Consider the following 22,774-nt stretch of genomic DNA (forward strand, 5'->3'; position numbering starts at 1 on the left):
GATTGGCTTTTTGGCCACTGGGAGGTATGTATAAATAAAATACGTGTAAGTACTTTGAAAATGGTACAACTCTACACAAGAATTATATCTTTCTCCATATCAGTCCCAAAACCCGTTCTTCCTGGAGAAAATCAAATCAAACTGAGAGTCACTCATTTCTAACCTTCCTCTGTATTCCATTAATCTTGACCCTTTCAAAATATAATTAATGATTGCCTTTTGTGTGTGTGGCATTGTTCTAGGCACCGCGGACAAACAATGTAGACAAGGTCCCTGGGCTTCTATTCTAGTCAGGGGAGCGGGGGAAGAGGGGAGCGAACTTTAAACGAATAAACATGTCAACAAACAAGATGGTCACCACTAATGATGAGAACCAGAAAGGAAGCAGTGAGGTCATCCTGGGTGCGGGGGCTACGTTCAGTTAGACCACTTTCCCCACTATGAGAACCCTCTTTTGCGCTTTTCCAGTACCTTCTTAGCTCAGTTTCCGTTTCTCCCATCTCAGAAAGGAGCTTTAAGCAAACTCTGAATTCACTCAAATTAATTTTTCTAAAACAGAATTTTGATCACATCATTCTCTTGCTTAAAAAGCTGTGTTGGGGGCTTCCCTGGTGGCGCAGTGGTTGAGAATCTGCCTGCCAATGCAGGGGACACGGGTTTGAGCCCCGGTCTGGGAGGATCCCACATGCCGCGGAGCAACTGGGCCTGTGAGCCACAACTACTGAGCCTGTGCATCTGGAGCCTGTGCTCCGCAACAAGAGAGGCCGCGATAGTGAGAGACCCGTGCACCGCGATCAAGAGTGGCCCCCGCTTTCCACAACTAGAGAAAGCCCTCGCATAGAAACGAAGACCCAGCACAGCCGAAATAAATTAATTAATTAATGAACTCCTACCCCCAACATCTTCTTAAAAAAAAAAAGAAAAAAGCTGTGCTGGTTTCCCTTTTCCTACAAAGGCAAGTCCAAGTGACTTACGGGCATCCCTCTGCAGCCTGGTCTAAACCCATCTACACTGTTCCACTTTGCTCGTCTTTGGAGACGCTGCCCACGTTCTGCTTCGTGAGCATCTGCCACCTCAGCTCCCAGCCTTTGTCACTCCAGACCCGCCCAGAAGTCCCTTCTTCCCTTCCTCTGACCTTCACCTTTACCGATCAGTACAGAGTCCATCTTTTAAGATCCAGATGACTGGTCTTTGTTTAACATTACCTTCTTCATAAATATTAGCCCCTTCCTTCATAGCCAGAAGAAAACATTTGCCCCTCCGAGTCTCGGAGCACGTGGTCCAAAAATCCCTTATGGCATTCTTCTGGCTTTGCCTGGTATTAGCATTTTTTAGGGACAGCTCACATCTTCCATCTGGACTATTATATCCTTGGGAGAACAAATTGTTTTATTCAACTATGTTTTTCCTATAGTCCGGTACAAAAGAGTATTCAGTAAATGTCTGCTGAGTGGATGAGTTTGGGGAATAAACAAACGGTCCAGCAAGTAAAGATGAAGCCAGCCCCAACTTTTTCGTACCTTTCTACTTCAACTGCTGATGTTATATTTATAATAAGTCTTATATAGATACATTCATCACCCCTTATGGAGTCTGGTAATAAACAGTCATCACAGAAGTTCTGAAAGTAAGAATAATTTCTTCTTACCAAGAGTGATCATTTTGGTGACAATTCAGAAAATTACGTGCTGGGTATAATTATGAGCTATTTTCAATAACAAAAAAAATGTAATTTTGAAGTTCTCTTTTACAGAAAATTCTAAGTTTTTGACTCTGGTGATTCCACTCCACAATTATCATGCTAATACTTCCTGGCAACAACAAACCCAAGACTCTAAAAGTAGCATCAGGGTTTGCACGTCCTGCCAGGTGCTGGGACATGTAGCCCAGGAGATAGGCAGCATGGCAGGGAGGCTGCCTTAGGTCACTGGGCCCCAGGGGAGCAACCAGGTGACCACAGCCCCACAGGGAACCTTAGGCAAGACCAGGAGGACTACTGAGCTCGCCTCCTGCCGTCCCACAGAATCATGAGCAAGTAAAATAGTTGAGGCACAAACTTTGGGGGTATTTTGTTTTATAACGAGATAATTGACGTGCTGTCTATAAATAAGGAATGAATAAGAAATACGTGGGAAAATACATACCACGCACGGATCATGACACTCTAGTTAAAAGCCGCAAACTAGGTTTACATTCAGTAGCATGAACAGATGACCAAGAAAAAGAAAAAAGTGAGGAGAAAAATAGTAAGAATGAGATTTCTGCATCTACACCATTTAGGTGAACTAAAAATCACCATCTATTTGACAAGGATGAATGTGTATTTAAGGATAATCAACAAAGACAAGAATCTATGGAGGGGTGACAATCGGTGATGAAAAGTAATGGTTTCATAATACGACACGATGTAACATGGGTGACAGAGTTACACCTTAGAGTAAAACACAGACAGGAACTTGCATTGACCAATACAAATCCGTTATCACGTGAGGAATGAGGTTAGCCTAACTCTCTGCAAATAAAAACAAAAATTATTGCTTGTTGAGGGATGCTGAACTTAGATTCCTTTGAAGTGTCTTTAAGATCTCAGTCCACTTTAAAGAGATCAAAACTAAAAAAGCATAGTTGATGAACTATGCTGTGGTTTATGCACGAAGGAGGACACAGAATTGGAACCTGTACTCAGAGAATACACTGGTGCTGCCTCAGGACTGCAAATGAAAGTCTGCACTCACGCTCTAAATCAAAATAAAGTATTTAGAGTATCCAGCGTCATTTCCTTAAGATTCCCCCGATTAACCGATTTTTTTCAATTAACTACCCAAATATTGGATTACTTCCGATTGTGGGTTTCTTCTGCATCAGATGTTGCAGAGTGCAGACTGTGAGGAGGTGTTGGATTGCGTCTTGCCCATGTGGTGAGAGAGTCTATGCCCCGAAGAAAGTGGGTGCTTTAGAATGCACTTCTCAGTACAAACACAGAGAAATGATAACTGTGTTAGTTGAGCATTTACTGTGGGCCAGGTGCCCCATCTCATTTAATACCGCAATCCTGTATTATCCAGATGACACTTTACCAAGGACAAAAGTGAGACTCAGAGAATTAAATCACATACACAAGGTTACTCAATTAATGGGTGGCAGAGCGCAGAACGGAAGCTAAGGCGATCAGACGCCAAAGTCAATGCTCTTAGCCATTGTACTAGCTGCCTCCAGCCAAAGGTCACTGACAAACAAATGAAAGCCAAACTTGAAAGACAACTGTTGATTTCTCCCGAAAGTGACAGACACTCCTGTTTTAAAAATTATCTGATCTCTACCATAATTTTTTCTTCCTTCTGTTCTATTCAGATCACTACATCAAAATAAAATTATCTAAAAAAATTAATTTAAAAAACTTTTCTATAAACTTAAGAAGAAAATATTTGGTGAGGAGACTAGGCAACCTTTTCAATTGTATCATACTCTCTTTGTTTCTCAAAACGTTTATACATTCTCTTCTCTTCCCTAAAGGTGACAATGCATTTTTCTATTAAACACACACACACAGTTCTCCTGACCACTTGTCATAATTTTTTCTTCTCCTTCATTAGCACAGTAGAGGTCTCCATACTTTCACTTTCTTATCTTGTCTCCTAAGAAGAAACAAGAAGTATTGTACCAAATATGACAGGCAGACCACTCTAAACACCCCATATAAATAGCAGTCCTAACACATATTTTAAGAAACGTAGCCTCATGAAAATATGCCTCCTAAAATTCTCAGGGTACTGATTACAGAGCACAGCTAAGCTAGGCAACTGTGTGAGTCAGTCACATCAGTGCAGAGTCACCCTCGTGGTCCCTTGAGACCGGGGGGCTGGAGGAGTACCCCCAGGCCCAAGCAGACTAGCTGTCACATCCACGTCACACAGTACAGACAACGCCGGGACATCCAGAGCTTCCGGCACTGCACATAGCAGCTTGTGTCGTTACTATTATGTATAATAAAAACACAGTGCCGTTGGCTGCCATTCTAACGTAACTGAAAAAGCCAAAGTAAAAGTTTAAAAGTACACTCATGCCCTCCTCCTTCACAGAAGCGTATACACATGCTCATCTGAGTGTGTGAAGCCCTTGGTCCAACAGTGGAGAGGTGGCAGGTCACGGGAAGTCTTAGTTCCCCCTGAGCAGCCCCACACCCATTCAGGTTTTCTAAGTTCCCTCTGCAAGAGGAAAGCAGCAGGTGGGGCCAGGTCGGTACCTAGGAGGTCACTGTGATGGTGAGTCTCCATTCACTAGGTACACATGGCGGAAGCGTGGTGGCACCCGGAGCCCATCCTGGTGACAAGGTTATGATTTGAATCTGATTTGCTGAGGCTCCCAAGTGCTATGCCTTCCGCTTTATTCTCCAAACTTCACAGTTTATAAAGTACAGTTTCTCTAAGAAACGCAGATTGTTAAAGTGACCTTAATATACCCACAGCCAAAGCGCAAAGGCGGGGCTAACAACGCTTTCCTTCAGGGTCTAAAGCTCCTCGATTTGTAGCTTTGGTGGGAATCTTCCCCTCTCGCGCCCTCCTTAGGCCCAGCTCAGCTGACCACTCTCTGCGCCCGGCCCAGCAGACGCCCCTACTGCCCTTCTCTTCGTCACACTGACCACCTTGCAGGCCTTGGCAACAAAAAGCAAATGATGGAGATTCTCCATTTCCTGTCTTTCCTGATAAAACATGCGAGCAAAATTATAAAGCCACCAGCTTTCATTTATAAAATGCTTTTATCTTCTCCAAAGCACCTGCCCGCTGGAGGCATCCTTGCATTTATTCTTTCCAGGGGCTTTAGGGCCTTCTGAGCACTGAGCAAACAACGGTCAGAACCAACAGGCCAAGCCAAAGAATAAAATGGAGACATAGGATAATCAAGCTAGGAACACAAAGCCTCGGGACTGTCCTTCACTACCCAAGACATCTGTTTGCTTTTCCAGTGTTAAAGAGCAATCATCTCCTTGACGTACCTCAAGCACAAGAGTGTTAAAGAAACTTGCCAAGCTGGTAAAACAGGCCGCTGTATGTTCAGACGTAACAGCCACACACATGCTAGCCGGTAAACTGAGTCCGGCTACGGCCGCAAACTAATAATGGATTTTCATTCCTTTGTTCATTACGTAAATTACATTTTATCAGGCATTTACTGTGCGCCAGGCACTGTGCTTTCCCCGTGCTCCAGGGGAAAGAAGCTGCTCAGTATGTCACCTGCCTTCTCCTTCAGCACCCTCCTTCATCCAACAGCTGCACCCAGAAACAGACGTGGTGAATGACTCTACCTGCGGGGTGGGGGGCAACGCCCCACTTCTAGTATCAGCTTATGCTGCACTTGCAGGAGGAACTGCTGGTGAATACAGAGGGAACCTTGGGAGCTTTAGAAAGCTAGGAGCAGATATTAGGTCAGATGTTTTCCAATATTTTTAACCAAAGTTCCATCTTTCTACTGCAAGGTAGCATAGTCCTATTTTCAGACCTCGTTTCGAGATCCCCAAGTTGATGTGACTGACCTTGAAGTGCATCTCTAACAAGAGAGCAGCGGTAGGTGTGCCCCGGGGTGGCGCTCACAACAAGCCCACTGATTTGTTCACCACCTGAAACAACACTGCAAATTGGTACATAGTAATGATGGGCCCCGGGGTGACTCAGGGCAATACTTGCCTTATGAGATTTTGTAGTTCTTCCCAGATACATCTGGAAGTGACAGCAGAGCTCCGAGTAGGAGATCTAAGGACCCAGCCATGCACCACTGGTCACTTTCTCACAGCAGAGATTATGCCTGTTTTGCATCCATTCTAAAGCTACACAGAGTCATTTCTTCAAATCAAAGAATAAGGGACCTAGTGTAGTCTAAGGTGTGGTAATCTCATGTTCAAATGAAAAGACATCAAAGCAATCTCATTGTTGTCCTGTTGGCCTGAAAAATTTATATCTTGAAACTCAGACCACAGACACTTCCTCAATCCATTTGTTCTATTTGAGGTTTCATTTATGTTCACAATATCCTCTGTTCAGACCTTCAGGAGTGAGGGATTGGCATGGGCGGGCTGGGGGAGGAGGGGATTGTATGAAGGTCAGAGGAAGAGACTTCCATGCACTTTTGTTCTTTCACAGTGTTCTTGAGAACTGCCCACTGATGCAGTAAACGAGATTACAGGTATATGTACATTTATATATTGCAAAGGTTTCTAAAATTTAAGTAAACCCAAACTTTATATACATTAAAATACAATCAGGAAATCACTGTTTAATTAATATAAGTCTGTGAAATATGGTATGTCCTTACTAAGAAACACTAGAGATCTTAAAATCTAATATAGATAGATGATGGACGATAGACAGATGGATAGATATGGATGGAGGTATGATGATACATATTGATGACAGTTTTAACTGTCATATGAAATATTTCAAGCATAGTCACTTGGTTACTTCTTAATATTTTGCCGTGATAAATATCACTTTATTTTGTTAAGTATTCTCAGTCCCTCAACCCTCTTTCATCTCTCTCTACCCAAATTTAAGCACTTATTTGAAGTTTATCATTCTCATGCATGTTTTTAATGCCTTCAATGAATTTTCTATGAATGCATGTTTCCATAAAGTATATGCAAGCTGGTTTTGAAGGTTTTTAAATTTTATATAAATTGTATCACACTGTCATGCTATGTCTTTGAGATATGTTCATGTTCATGCATGTAGCTCCAGTTCATTCATTTTAACTGCTGTATTGTGTTAAATTTTATGCATATACCACAATATTTTGTTCAGTTTCCGGCTGATGAACATACAGGATTTCTCCAATTTCTTGCCATCACAAACAACAGCGTCATAAATATTAAACATCTCTCCTTGTGCACATGTGCACAAATCTCCCACCGATATATACTGAGAAACAGAACTGCTAGACTGTAGAGTATGCGAAATTTAAGCTTATTAGAGACGCAGAATTATTTTCCAAAGTGGTAGCACCAAGCCCACCAGCAGAGCACATGAGTTTCTAGTCTCCACTTTCTCACCAATACCTGGAATTGTCAGATCTTTTCATTTCTGCCAACTGAGGAGTGTGGACCGGTTCTCACTCGGGTTTAACCTGCACTTCTCTGATGCTGCGGATCACTGTTCGTGTGTTCAGTGTGGATCCACAGTCCCTCCCCTGTGACTTGTCTGTCTATGTCCTTTGTCAATTTCCTATCAAGTCTCTGGGCTTCAGCTTACTGCTTTGAAGGAGTTTTAATATATTAAATATACTTAAATATATTTAAGTATATTCACTTAAATATACTTAAATATATTTATACTCAATAAATACTTTAATATATTTATCAGTTACATGTTTTACAAATCTCTCTCAGTCCTTTCATTTGTTTATGACTGGAAGTTTTGTTTACATACAGTCGATTTAATCCTCATTTTCTTCTATGGCTTGTATTTTTTATGCCTTTTTTATTTAAAAACCATCCCTACAGTGAGGTTAGATATTCTCTGATGTTTTCTTTTCAAATTTGAAATTCTGCTTATGTCTTTGGTCTACCTAGGATGTAGTTTGTGTAGAGTGTCTAATTTTAATTTTAGTTTTCTGCATATGGGCTTCCAATTGCCCCAGCACCACTTACTGAATAGTCCATCATCTCCTTCTGGTTTGTAAGGCTACCTTGCCATAAATTGCTTCCACCATACACTATTTTTCTTCTGCGTTCTCAGTTTTGTGTGTTTATAAATCAGTGTTTTACCCTTCAGCTAATTTCCACACTGTTTTGATCACTGTAGCTACAAGATAAGTCTTGAAAGCACCTCCAGCTACCTTCTTCCTGAGAACTGTCTTCTCCATTCTTAGTCTTGTAGTTTTCCATATGGCTTTTTATAATAATTAGCTTGTCAAGTGTAAAACATTTTTTGCACTTAGATTGCAATGGTATTGAATTTGCAGATTAATTTATTGGGAAAACTGACACTGTTAAGAGTCGGTCTTTCCATCTATAAAAATGGTAACTCTATATTTACTTAACGTTTCTGTTGATGTCTTTTGACAGAGTTGTAAGTTTTTTCATAAAGGTCTTGTATATCCTTTGTTGGGTTTTTTCCCAAGTACCAGAGAGTTTGTTTTGTTTTGAGTGAATTTCTTGGCAATTACAATAATATATTATATAATTAAACTTTCTGATAGTTGATTTTTAAAAGGAATTAAATTGATTTTTACAGGTAGATATTTTATCCAGAAGTCTTGATGAAATCTCTAATTTTAATAATTTCCCCGTGGGCTAGTTTAGGGTTTTGATGTAGAAAATCATATCATTTATAAATAACAGTTTGATTACTTCTTTCTAATCCTTATTCATTTTTTCCCCTCTTTTTCCAGTCCTACTGCACTACCTTGGACCTCCATCCAAAACCCTTACACAAAGTTCACCAATGGACAAAACTAAAGCATTTAGGAATGCATACTTCGATTAGTAAAATATGAGGAAAACTAAGGATGTGACAACCTAGAAGTCAGGACAGCGGTTACCTTAGGGAAAAGAGAAGGCGTTTTGATGGGAAAGACACCTGAGGAGAGTTGTGGTAATACTGGGTGAGGGTCAGTCATGGTTTTGAATTATAGTGATCCATCAATCCGGGTATTTTTCCCACATGAATTTTTATATATGTGCTACAATTTACAATTTTTAATTGTTTTAAGGATGAACTGGACAGCAGTCTCTGTTTTCACATCTCCAGAACAGTTGACCAATATTGGTATTATCTGGTCCTTGTATATAAAGTGAAAACTCAACTTTAGATACTTTGAACTTGGTGGGGTTTTTTTACATATGGGGGTTTGGTTATTAATTGAATTTTTTAATGATTATATTCGACTCACATGTTCCATTTCTTATGGAATCAATTTTTGCTGTATCTTTCTAAAAAATTATTAATTTTCTTTGTTTTCCATTGAAATACACTAGTTCGTAATGTTATCATATTTTTAAGTTTCTGTCATATTGGTACTTTTGTCCTCTTTTCATCACTCTTATTTTTTATATCTACTCCTTTGAGGCTGATGTTTATTTTCCTGTATGTACTTTGTTTTGTACTTTTAAAATTTCTTACAGGGCTTCCCTGGTGGCGCAGTGGTTAAGAATCTGCCTGCCAATGCAGGGGACGTGGGTTCGAGCCCTGGTCCGGAAAGATCCCACATGCCACGGAGCAACCAAGCCCATGCGCCGCAACTACTGAGCCTGTGCTCTAGAGCCCGCAAGCCACAGCTACTGAGCCCACGAGCCACTGCTACTGAAGCCCACATGCCTAGAACCTGTGCTCCACAACAAGAGAAGCCTGCACACTGCAACAAAGAGTAGCGCCCGCTCACCACAACTAGAGACAAAGCCCGCACGCAGCAATGAAGACCCAATGCAGCCAATAATAAAATAAATTTTTTAAAAAAAACAACAAAATACTCTGTAACAAAAAAAAAGTAATAGAAAAAAAAAATTCTTACAAAAAGCATGTATTACTTTTATAATCAATAAGAATCTAAAAAGTCTATTTCAAATTTAGGAGGAAAAAAGTCAGGCCTCTGGGAATTCTTTCATATGCAAAAAAGCACCTCACCAGTCAAAAAATCTCACACTAATGTGTCTAGTTCACAATCTAACATTTCACAAATCAGATTTGTTTAAAATGTACTTCTGTACATGAAAATGGATGTCCCATGACACCTTTTAAAATAAAAAGGATGCAGGTACAGGGATGACTATCAAAGGAAACAGATTCACCTGTGTGTCTGCATTGTCCCAGGGCTGCATTAGCTCCTGTGCAGAAAGGGAAGCTCATTGACCCCGTGTCCTCACTCGCGGTCCTGAAGACACCGTTTCACTGTCTCCATGGCCATCGGCTGTGGTGTCTGGAGTGGTGATTTATGAGCTGTAAGGTTCCCAGATTACCATGAGGAGTGGATTGCATCCTAGTCATGTACCTCTTCCAGAGACTGGCTCCGGCTGAGGAATTTCACAAGAGCTACGTTCCCCCAAAACAAAGCTATTAGCTTCTCTGGACACACACGACCATAAAATGTGCTGGGAGCAGAGATTTGGACACAATTTCCAGTATTCATTTGCCTCTAAAAATAACTTGCCTCGTCCCATAATCAAAGCACCGCTTTTCCAACGGATGTACCAGAGATTTAATTGTTTGAGTCAAGTCAGGAGAAGACGCGCAGTTGCATTTGCTTCTACCAACTCACTTGGATCGCACATTTGTTGACTCCCTACTAGGTGACAGACGACATCAGTGCATCCCAGTAGCTCCTCTCCTTTGATGAAGGGTGAGGCCTCACCAGCTCAGCGTGCCCTGTCTGTGGGCTCCGTGAGCTCGCTCTCCTGCTCAGCACCCACCTGTAAGTGCCACCCTTGAGGTCACTCTGCAGGTGGGCCACAGGGTCAGAACCAGGACACAACAGCCTTCACTCCCTCGTCGGTGCGCAGGTGGTAGCTGGGAACACTGCAGCCGCAGTGCAGCCACAATGCTCTCAGCTTCCTAAAATGGAACGTCCTCAGCTGCATCCTGGCTCCCTCATCCACACGGCCAACGGCTTCCTTTCGAGTTCCAATGCTTCGGTTGCGGAGGAGAAGGGGGAGGATGACGCGGCAGCATCCACGCCATCTGCAGCTGGCTGTTACATATACCAGATTCCCGACCCCAGGATCCCATCACTGGCTTCCTTTCACACGGAACAACGTCTCTGAGATTCCAGTTCAGCAGGTGGAGAACAGAGTTACGAGCCCGTTTTTAATTCAGGGGGAGTTTCGATTTGCTCACTGAAAGCTGTCCGGGAACTTTCATTTGAGCTCTGATGATTTCGGCCTATCTTCAAGTTAAATAGACGTTGGAGGGTGAAAACAGGGAATTTACTGTTGAGCCGTAGACCAATTTTATTACAGGCTGCGGCAGAGTAAATGCTGTAAAGAGGCAGGTAATAATTTGTACCCACTCCGTACTCAGTAAACACTGGTTGTGTTGGATTCGATGACGTGGGAAGGAGCCTGAATAGAAGCAGCTCTCCTCACTCTATCACAGCTGTGGTTTCTTCTGTATTTCTCGGCACTGGACCCTGTCCTCCACTGGACTTTCTAAGGAGGCACATTATTAGCTCCACTGGGATTTCTCCTCTCATTACTGCGCGATGTCAGACTGCACGCTGCACCAGTGGGACGGGAAGAACACAATTATCTTCCTGGTGGCCTTGATTTACAATTCAGAACTCTCAGGAAATACTTTCCCAGAAAATTATCTTTGTTAATGTTTCTAGCGGAAGGAGGGGGAGAGGGAGTTTGCGGGCACAAGATATGCTGGCACACTGAGAGCTGCATCCGGTGTTTGTCACTACCAGCGGCCAAATCCACACCTACCTCTACCCCCGCTTCCCCCCGGCAAATTTTATACAGGGAGGACCTCTGTCCTGTCGCACCATGCTTGGGCCACACCGGACGTTTTTACTTTCATCGCTCATTGATTTCTTTGGAGAACTCCACTCCGCGGGACCCAGGACACGCGGATTCTCGCCGTGTAGAAAATGCACGATTGCCTGCTCAAAGAGCGGCGTGCTCTGCCCATCACGGGACCACCGAGGAAACAGCACTGAGCTCCTGGTATCGAGCTCCCGGAACGTTCCCTTCTGGCTCCTCTACCCGACCGGCCGCATCTTCCCTAGTCAGGCCGGGCCCTCCTGGCAGCAGGAGACGCCTTGCCTCGGCCACAGCGTGGACACTCCCTCCCTGGAGGTCACAGTTCCCAAGAGAGGCCCTGGCTAGGCTGTGTGCATCCTGAAAGCAGGGAGGGTCTGAGGTATCTCCAGGTACACAGACTAACACCCCCACATGCTAGGAGCTTAGTGAGGGTTTCATGAATGGATTAACGAATGAATGAATAAACGCACACAGGCATTCCTCTTAGATTCCTTCTGCTAGTGGCAGTTTCTCAGGTGGAAACCTACAAATGTCAGTTGTGCCCTGGTGGACTCAGGGCAAATAGAGAAGGAAGAGTCTTCCTGCCCTGACCAAGCACCATTACACAGGATCGGATATCCATTCGTGGCTTTCAAGAGGGACATTATGTTTATTCAACGAGCACTTAGCGAGTGAGTCTTTTATGAGCTAGACCAGCGTGAAGCTTCTGGGACACTGTCCCAGAAAACCAGCCAGGGTGCAAGTCATCTTACCCAGCCTCTGCTTCTCTTTCTGAGCCCTTCTTAGGACCGTTTCTCGCTGCGACTCCCCACTGCTCCCTCAACCCCCAATCTTCTTGACCGTGACCCCCGACCTGGCTCACTCCACACTCTCCCGGAGTCGGGAGCTCCGCGTAACCTCTCCTCTGCTCTGGTTCCTGACGCTCTGGTGACGACATCGGCCATGAGGGGCTGCCTGGAGACCGGTTCTCGAAGTGGGGTCCCAGGAGCAGCAGGCTTGCCTGCATCCAAGAACCTGCCGGCAGTGCAGGCTCCGGGGCCCCGCTGCAGGCGTTCTGAATTGGCAGTTCTGCGGTGGAGCCCAGCGAGGGCATTTTAACGAGTCTCCCCTGACTCAGCCGTGAGCTAGACGGTGCGAACCCCGGCTCGAACCTAACCTAACAACCCCGAGACCCTCCTGGGTGACTCTGGCCGAGAAGGGCAGTTCTGGGGCTCGGACAAGCCCTCAGGAGGGACGCGTCTGAGTGGAGACTGCAATCGGGGCGACAAGCACTGGGGACGGGAAGTGGGGACACTGTGCCACCAGGGTCCCCAGGGAATCAGCACCGACGGGAGACAGCATGTGTACGAGTGATTTGAAGGAACTGGCTCAGTTGTTTGTGGGGACTAGTAAGTCCAAAATCCATCGGGCAGACCTGCAGACTGGACCCTCGGGCAGCAGCTGTGCTGCAGTCTTGGGACCGAAAGCCACCTTCTCTGCAGGCAACCTCAGGTTACTCTGAAGCGACCGTAAGACAACAAAGGGTCATCTGCTTCACTTAGCGTCAGCGGACCCTAGGTGTTAACCACCATCTACAAAATACCTTCCCAGCAGCAGCCGGGTTAGTGTCGGATTAAACCACAAGTACCCTAGCCCGGCCGCCGTGACACATAAGACCACCCACCACAGACTCCAGGATGGAGATTTTCTGACGACCAGCATCAGAGCAGACGGTCTCATCTAAGACTGCAGTTCCCCGGGGACCCCAGTCCCAGCAAAGGCAGAAAACCTGAGGTTTCAGCATTACGTCTCAGCCCAAGGATCACATGGCCTGAGGGTAACATCAGATCAATTTTGCTGCCGACACAAGTAACTGAAGTCACAAAATAGTTATTGAACAGCTACTAAAGACACAAAATCAGGCACTGCGGATATTCAGTATGTAAGACAGAATCCCTAACCTGAAGGTTATTGAAAATCATTAGCATAATTATTAAGGAATCTGAGTTTGATGAATATTTATTAAGACATTGTGTTCTTCATTAGCCTATCTACTGCTTTAATCATTTAATTACATTAATTCCCCCCCCCCATCAAGAGAAATAGTTGAAGAATTATGCACGGGGGCAAAATCTCCTTCCCCAACATTCCTGGAGAAATCTGGGAAACAGGACAAGCACTTCTGCTCCCAAATTTCATTAGGAAGCTAAACTGTCAGAAAGTACTGCACAGCGCACAGCGTAAAAAGGAAGTGCTAGTGCCAACTTGGAGGGTGTGGCTTAGACACAAGGCATGGGTGAGGGATCTGCCTCCTCCATCCCCACAGTCCCCTTTGCCAAGTTCCGGGGCACAGACTGTTCCAAAACGTTCCCTGTGCCCACCTAGCAGCTCCACGTCTGTGCAGAAACAGTGGAAAGGGGGAGGACGGGAGGTGGAGTCTGGCCCCAAAGCCACGTCCAGTCTGTGCCTGAGGCTGGAAGCACAGAGGGGACAAGACCCAGGATCCTAAGTTCAGGGCACAGTAAGCTACCCTTTTGTAAACAGAGCCACTCCCTCTAATTAGGGCCTCACTACTCCAAGTGTGATCCCCTGGGAGCTGGTGAGAGATGTGTTAGCTCCGGGCCCACTCGAACCTACTGGATCCCAAAATGCACTTTATCAATATCTGCAGGTGAAGCATCAGCATATCAGGACACACCTGAGAGCTGCCAGTGGGCAGACGCGAGGAGGTGAGCAGAGGAGAGCTGCAAGGGTGAGGGACACACCTTCTCCTTCCAGACACCCCTCCTTTCAAAAAATGTTTAGAGATTTAAGCCTGTAAGCCTAACAAAACCAACCTAGTGTAGGGGTTGTGCTACTCAGAGGAGAACCTCAGCTCCTGGGGAACTCAGACACCTTGCCCCCCAGCCCATCCTCCACCCACCCCGTCCCTGACCCCGCTCCGCACCCCCCCACTCCCTACACACCCCATCCACGACCGCAACACACGCACGTTTTCTGTTGTCCTTCATCACCTTCCCGGGCTCAGTTCAGCCACTGCCTCCAGTCTTCCCTGACTTGGATCAGAGCACGGCAGTTATTAAGTTAAATCTAAGGCAACAGCCGCTTCCACGGAGCGGGGCGCTGGTCTGCTTTCACCCCTCCTAGATAGGCAGGGTAAGAATTAACCTCCCGGCTCACGCCAGCCCTCGCACTGCACCGAGAGGCCCTGTGGCCCACAGTGATCAACTCTGGAATCCACTGCTCCTTTCAGGGGTAGGGACAGACTTCGACAACTAAGCGAGTTTAAGAAACCTGCCCCAGGTCACAGAGCCAATGCGTGTCAGAGCCAGGTATGAGCTCAGATCGTCCTGCGTGGGCCGGTACCCTCCAGGCCAGGCCGCGACGCACGAGGTCTCCTAAACCATGACCCATAAATATCCCTTCCAGCCCCACTGAGAAGACAAGTGCTTGCTGTTAGACTTTTGCACAAAAACATGTTTCACTCTATTTATACAGGACAGCAGGAAGTATACACACCTAGGGTCATTTACAAAGGGAAAACATTATGGGTTGTCATGTGTGAAATCAACTAAACTGGGTCCTGTAACATATTAATTTAGAAAAATTAATAACAACGAGCTGTATAATGTACAAACTCTTTCGATGTTATTTCGATAAACTGTGCCCACCTGAGCTGCCAGGCGACACCATCACAGCCTGTTGTCCAGGACTCAGCCACACGCATCGCCCCTAACAACACACAGCAGTACTGACGGCACCTGGAAACACCTCCTGCCTAGCGGGTACCAGCTGGCGATGCGTATGCTACCCAGGCACCGGCACGGACTGAAAACGGGAACTGCCGAGATCACTGACAAACATCAAAATGAAAGGCCTGTGAGAGACACTGTAACAATGATAGTATATTTGACTCCACTGAGGGAAAAGGAGAAGAACCCCTGGACTCAGGGGTGCAGCCTGCCCCTCATACCACTTCCCCCCGCCCTCCCTGCTCTCTGAGCCCCCATCCCACCGCCCCGCCCCCCCATCTCCGTTTCTCCCCTCTGACTCCCTCTGCCTCACCTTCTCCCTGGCCTCCACTTTCCCTTTTCACACTCTTGTTCAGAACCTTTCATTGATGGTGAGCATTTGGATAAACGAGCTCCCTCCTCAACGTGAAAATCAGGTCTGCTAAATAAAAATAACTTCTGCATAGCTTAAAGCGCACTTCAGGGAAGAAGTACTCGACATTTGAAATCAATACAGAAGGTTTTAACGCCATCATTTGGACCCTGAGGCTGTTTAGACTCTGTTTATCAATAAAAACATTTTCCTTAGAATTTAGCAAAATTAAATGCCAATAAGTCAACATAATCCTTTGACCAGCTTTCTAGAGCACACAAGTAAACTGTGTGCATATTTTCATTTTCATCAGGACCAATCCCTTTCCATGTATGTTTCACAGCACAGATTTAATGCACTGATTTTGGGGGGTGCCTATCAAATTAACAGTTTTTCATCACTAAGCATTTTCTTACATGCTCATTATTACTTCCAAGTCCAATGTTCTCAGGTGATGATTTAGCTACCATCAGTCTTATTTTGGGTTTACGATTTCCACCAAGTCTAAATTTCCCTAATAATGTATGTAATCAAAATATCACTGCAGCTAAAATGGTCGAGTCCAGACACTCTGCTTTATTTATGCATACATTACATAAATAGACTTCTCTTTTTTCTCGTAGGGGTAATCACCCATGACTGACTGAAATCCCCTTAGTAACTCAGATTACTCCTCAGGCTTCCTCAGCTGATGCTTTGAGACCTGCTTCAGCTTCCCAGTAAAAACAACAGAGGTAGGACCAGGTGGGATCAGACTTCCTCTGTGCATCTCTGTGGGGCACTTAGAGGCCGGTGTTGGCACAGCACAGGGAAGAATACTCAGCACGAGTTATCAGACGAGGGAGTATGTTAAGACCTCCCTGGTGGTCCAGTGGTTAAGACACCGCGCTTCCACTGCAGAGGGTGCGGGTTCCGTCCCTGGTCGGGGAACGGGGAACTAGGATCCCGCATGCCGCGCAGCGACCAAAAAATTAATTAATTAAAAATAAAGAACACAAACACGAGTAAGGATTGTTAAAAATAAAATTAAAAAAAAGAGGGAGTATGTTTCTGAGACAATGAGGGTCATGTTTCTAAAAGAGTTAAAAATGGTGCCCGAGTTGAGTGCCCACCAGGGATGCCGGCACATGGACATACTGCCCAGACTGTCTTTTTTTAATAGTGGTAAGAACGCTTAATCTAAGATCTACCTTCTTAATACATTTTTAAGTACGTAATACAGTATTGTTTGTTAGCTACGGGCACCATGCTGTACAGCTGAGCTCTGGAACTCATTCATCTGGTGTATTGATAACTGGAACTTTACACCCACTGAACAGCAACTCCCCATTCCCCCCTCCCCCAGCCCCTGGCAGCCCCCATTCTACTCTCTACTTCTGTGAGCTTCACTATCTTAGGTGCCTCATGTAAGTGGAATCATCCAGTATTTGTCCTTCTGCGACTGGCTTATTTCACTGAGCATAATGTCCTCAAGGTTCAGTCCTATGCGGCAGGATTTCCTTCCTGTCTTAGACTGAATACCATTTCATTGTACGTATACACCACGTATTCTTCACCATTCATCTGTTGGGGGATATTTAGATTGTTTCCGTAGCTTGGCTATTGTGGATAGAGCTGCAGTGAACGTGGGGATGCAGAAACCTCTCTGAGATCCTGATTTCAATTCCTTAGGCTATATACCCGGAAATGGGATTGCTGGATCACATGGTAGTTCTATTTTTAATTTTTTGAGGAACCGCCATGCTGTTCTCCATAGCGGCTGCACCATATTACATTGCCACCAACAGTGCACGAGGGTTCCGGTTTCTCCACACCCTCACCAACACTAGTTGTCTTTGGGGGTTTTTTGATGGTAGCCACCCTAACAGGTGTGAGATGACATCTCATTGTTGTTCTCATTTGCATTTCCCTGATGAGTCGGGTTGAGCACGTTTTCACATACCTGTTGGCCATCTGTATCTCTTCTTCGGAGAAATGTCTATCAAGGCTTCCACCCATTTTTTAAAGCAAGTAATGTGGGGTTGTTTGTCTGCTTTTTGCTCTCGAGCTGTAGGATGCCCATACTGTCTCCCAGAGGCTTTCTTATTTTGCTCTTCACACTTAGGTCTACAGTCTAGCGGGAATGTGTTTCTGGGCACGGTGTGGGTGGGTTCCTTTTCTTTCCTCCAGACTGCCACCTAGTTGTCCCAGCGTCAGCCATTAAAGTCCCCTCTCCTCCTCTGCCCTGATGCCACCTTTACCATCAACACGTGTCTGTGTGCATCTGTTTCTGACAGAGTCTGGGAAGGCTCTGCCTTCTGCTCCGGCTGTCCCTTCTTTCCTTGCACCAAGGGGCACCCTCATACTTCCCGGCTTTACGCCGAGCCTTCCTCGTGGGAGAGCAGGCCCTGCTCCTTGGCTTCTTCAGAGTGACTGGGTTAGTCTTAGTGTTCACATGGGTACATGCCAGTTTCACTGGTTGAAGGCATAACCCCTTTGAACAGCTGTATCCCTGTCGGGCAGGACTGGCTTCACTGCACGTACTTATTTACGTGATGCTGTCTACTTGACGGCATTTTCTCAAGTGTTAGATGTCCCCGATGGTGCTTATACCTCCCGGAGCAGCGGGGCACACGGCAGAACACAGTCCGCGGATGTGGCACAGGTGAGGCCGCCGGCTTCAGACACAGGCAGGTCCCGGCTTCGTGCACCTCTGGGTGTTTAACCTCTGAGCCTCACTCCTCACTGGATGATGTCACTATCGTACCATCTACCCCACAGGGTTTCCTTCAAAAGGTACCGGTAAAGCTTGTTGCACAGTGCCTGGCACACGATAAGCTCCCAGTTTTTGTAAACGGAAGTTGTTATTATTCATCACGGTGAACTGCTCGCTTTCTCCGCAGGCAGCATTAAGTCGGTGACAGATCACAGGTGTCTCATCTCAAGTCCGTGGACACTTTTCTGAAGCAGACACATAAAAATGAATGTGTGTCTTACACCCATTTCACTGTGACTCAGTCACATGACTGTATGTCAATCAGCAAACACACATTTGCCTTTGGTGCAGTTCCTGGAGTTCACTGTATCCCCTGAGAGGCTGGGAAGTGAAGTGAGAGGCTTAACTAAGGTCAGCAGTCCGGGCTGAGGCTGAGCCAGTTCAGGAAGACTCTAAAATCCCACCTTCCGAAAGCAAATCCCAATTTCTACACATTTCTCAGAGGACGCACTCATCCTGTGTGTCATCTTCAGGGACAAAGCGGCATTTTACGTGCACCTGAAATGATACGTGTGTGAGTCCGAGTCCCCGCCTGAGCAGCTGGCTTCTCTTGCTCCGCTGAAGGGCCCATCACTGTCTACAGCTGGCCTCTTAGCCCACTGTGGCCCCAGACCAGCCCTTCCCTTTCCCAACCTCCCAGCAGTGGGACATGCATCGCGGAGCCGCTCCTGACCATGCCTTACTATGTTACTCCACAGCAGCCCCTCGCTCCTCTCGGCATCCTACCACCCACCCGCTCCACCCCACCTCGTGCTGAGCCCTACTCTGCTGTGCTCAGTGAGCATGGCTTTCAGTCCCAGTGGCGTCTGCAGCCCAGGGCTTGCCTAGCGGAAGCTCATAGAAAATCCACGTGTTACTCCTTGAAACCGCAGGAGACCACAAAAGACGCCCTGTGCTGAAGCTGGATGCCATATTATTCCATGTACAAAATACACGCAGTGTGTAAGACCAACACTTCTGCATGCAGTTTTTTAAAGGCACATTTCTTTACACTACAAACACTGGAAAAACATTTTGCACAGAGTGACCTTCCCGTGTGAACATTTTCTTTCTGCAGCAGTTATAACCATTAGACTTATAAGGAGATGTTAATAAAAATAATAGACAACTGTCAAGTCACGTATAAAAATCATCTTTGCAAAGGCCAGTCAGATCTTTGGTCTGATTTTAAATCTGACAAGATTTTACATGTGGAGTATACTTCAAATAAAAGTATGTCTCTTTGACTGCACACTAGTGGTAGGTACGTTTCTCTGTGTGTAACTCACACTTGTTTCCTTTGCCAACTGCATAAGGAAGGGTTTGCACCCGTTACTCTTCTTGAATTGATTCAACTCAACGAGCCCTGCTCCTGGATCCTTTGTATTTAAGATATCCCAGCATAAGTCCTCTCGCTTTGCAGACAAAGAGGCTTCCTGACAAAGGACTATGATTAGCAAATGCTTTTATTTCGTGCCTGATACCGTAATTTCAATACATATAATACTAAGATGGCCAGACCCCAACAGGGCTAACTTATTTATACTGAGCAGAATCTGTGGACATTCACGACATGCAGAACTAACACAGTGTCAGTATGTTAACCCTTGAGAAATCCCACCTTCCCCCACGTCCATTCCTGCAGCAGGCGGGGTGCGGGACCCACATGGCCCAGGCGGGGTGCAGAGGCTGCACACGCAGGAGCAGGGGCGCAAGAGGCATGAGGCGCTGGGGCCCCGGCAGAACGGAGAGCGTTTCCTCAGGGCACGGCACCCCACCACAGCAAACGGGAAGCGGAGAGGGGGAAGCACGGGCCGACAGGAAACTGGGTTGGGATGTAGCCTTTCTGGGTCCCTCCACTGTGGACTGACTGTCCTCTCCTTTGTTAACAGTACGTATCTTGTGGCAAGATACTCTGAGACTACATCAGTATCCTGTTTCTCATCAAACTTTCACCCACTAACTTAGCGCTGATGATTCTTGCTGTAGTTTTGCCAAATGGTGAAGATGAAAACGTTTTGAAAACTAAAATTGATAACCCCAGAGACTGGTGTGCAGGGTTGCAAACTGCCGCCTGAAGGCCAAATTCAGCCTGGTTGGTAAATCAAGGTTTTGTGGAACACGGGCCCTTCACTTGTGTACTGTCCGCAACTGATTTCATGCTCGACGGCACAGCAGAGTAGGTGCAACAGACACCGTACGTTCCACAAAAGCCAAAACTACCATTGGTCCCTTTACAGAAAAAGTCTGCCAACCCCTGCCTTTGAGAAGAGACTGCATTTATGAAGCAGGTACAGAGTGTTTTATATGGAGCTAGAAAAAAATTCGTATAAAGTAAAATCCTGGTCATCAAAATAAAAAAGAAAATTAGCTAAAAGGGTTGAAAAATAAAACTGAGACACTATTACAGAAAGCACAACGAAGGACTAAGAGACAGAAGATGGAAAAAATAAGAGACTTCACAGGATCCACCCAGAAAGGATTATAGTTGATTAATAAAAGTTACAGAAAAATACAAGAGAAAACACTGACAGATTTTTTTAACCCATAGCTGAAGTACACAAATTCTTAGATTAAAATGACCCATAATGAAGGATAAAGACCCACTCCAAGGTACCGAGCATAAATTCCAAAAGCTTCCAGAGAGAAGAGAAAAAGAACAGAGCACATGTAAAGGAAGACCAACCAAAATGGCGTCATATATGTCAAGGGCAACCACAGGATAAATGCTCACGACAAAATGTCCTCCAGGTTCTAAGAGAAAATATTCTTCCTGCTACAATCTGTACCCAATGAAACTATCTAACAGACGTTCTCAGAAATTCATGGATCCCAAATGCATCTCTTGTGTCACTTTCTTAGAGACCGACAGAACGCATGCCACTGAAGAAAGGATATACAGCTGACCTCTGAACAACATTGGTTTGAACTGTACGCATCCACTTATACTTGGATTTTTTTCAACAGTAAATACGACTGCACTCCAGTCTGAGGTTGGTTGAATCAGTTCATACTGAGGAAGCTCAGATATGGAGGGCTGACCTCACGTTATACTCAGATTTTCAACTATGTAGAGGGTCCACATAGGCACTGTTCAAGGGTCAACTTTAAATCAAGAATGAAGACAACGTTCCATAAGGCAGGATTCACATAGGAAACTTCCCAGGATGTGGGCTGTCCAGTAGGGCTAGAGAGAAGTTTAGATTAAAGCAAACAAAGGCAGATCTCAGGGGATGAGCCTGGGCGGGGAGAGGTAGTAGAATTTAGAGATTATTTGACATGTTTAAGCATTTGGGGGTGAACACTGAAACACTGACCAACATATGAAAGACTGGACAGATCGTTAAGGAAAATTTTAGGTTCGTTGAAAACCATGTAAGTAGAAAAAGAAGGCAATTACTAATCCAAGAAAAATAAAAAGTTGTAAAAGAGAGAAGCATCCCTGGGAACAACATTATAGACAGCAACAAACCACAACAACGTATTTTCAACTGCAGGAATCATCTGGTATGATGCAAGAGGGGAAGCAGCTGGTGTAAAAGAGAGATATTTTATCTACTGTAAGTCAATATACGCCAAAATTGACAAATCCAGAAACAGCCACAGATTATTTTAGAAATATGAAGACAAATAACAGCTTTACAAAGCTGAACATTATCCCAGACCCGTGAAAGGGCAAGTGGGGGCCAGGCTGAGCCCTCCAGCATCACTTGGTGACATGTGGTGTGCACGCATGGCTTTGGGAAGGCGCCATGATGGTGACTACCTCGTTCACCCCTCCCCCAACACCACCCGATAAACCTTCCTTCAGAAGCTAGCTCAGATGGGAAGGACTCCCACCCCCATCAATCTCTGCTTCCTGCACGCTCCCACTGCTGCTGGTATATCCCTTATAGTAGTTTCCATGGATGTAACCAACAGCTACTGAGGATGGATTATGAGCCTGGCGCTGCATTACCTGGACCAGACGACTGGGATGCAGACAAGTGCTGTAACTGTGAGCTCCCGCCTACAGGTTTCCCCACGGTATTACCAACGTGAATTACCCGGCTCCCATTCCATCCAAATACCATTCAACCGGGGATAAAGAGAGCAGCACTCTTTCTCCAGGGCTACCTCACTTCTACTACTATTTTCTAGGACATCTAGTCCCGCCACCATCTAACCCAGTGAGTCCAAGGAGTCACCCCACACTATATTCTGTGGTTGTTTCCAGTTCAGTCCTGCTGGTGACGCATGGCTTCTGCCACCTGCCTCTCGGGGCATCCTGTCCTCTTCTACCTTCATCTTGAGCTCACGGCTCAAACCACTGCCTCTCCACCCCCCAAATGCCACTCAGGTGGGGCAGGGGCTCCACATCCCCTTGTTGGCAAGACCACGAAGTAGCATCGCCCCGTGCTCTCAGTGTCTGACATGGATCTCAAATTTCTCCCTCCCCAACATCTGCAGCCCAAGACCTAGGACGGCGGGAGGGTGAGGATTGCTTCAGAGCA

Source organism: Aethalodelphis obliquidens, unplaced genomic scaffold, assembly GCF_003676395.1.
Source record: "Aethalodelphis obliquidens isolate GAN/ISIS:26980383/991018 unplaced genomic scaffold, ASM367639v1 scaffold19, whole genome shotgun sequence".
NCBI lineage: Eukaryota > Metazoa > Chordata > Mammalia > Artiodactyla > Delphinidae > Aethalodelphis > Aethalodelphis obliquidens.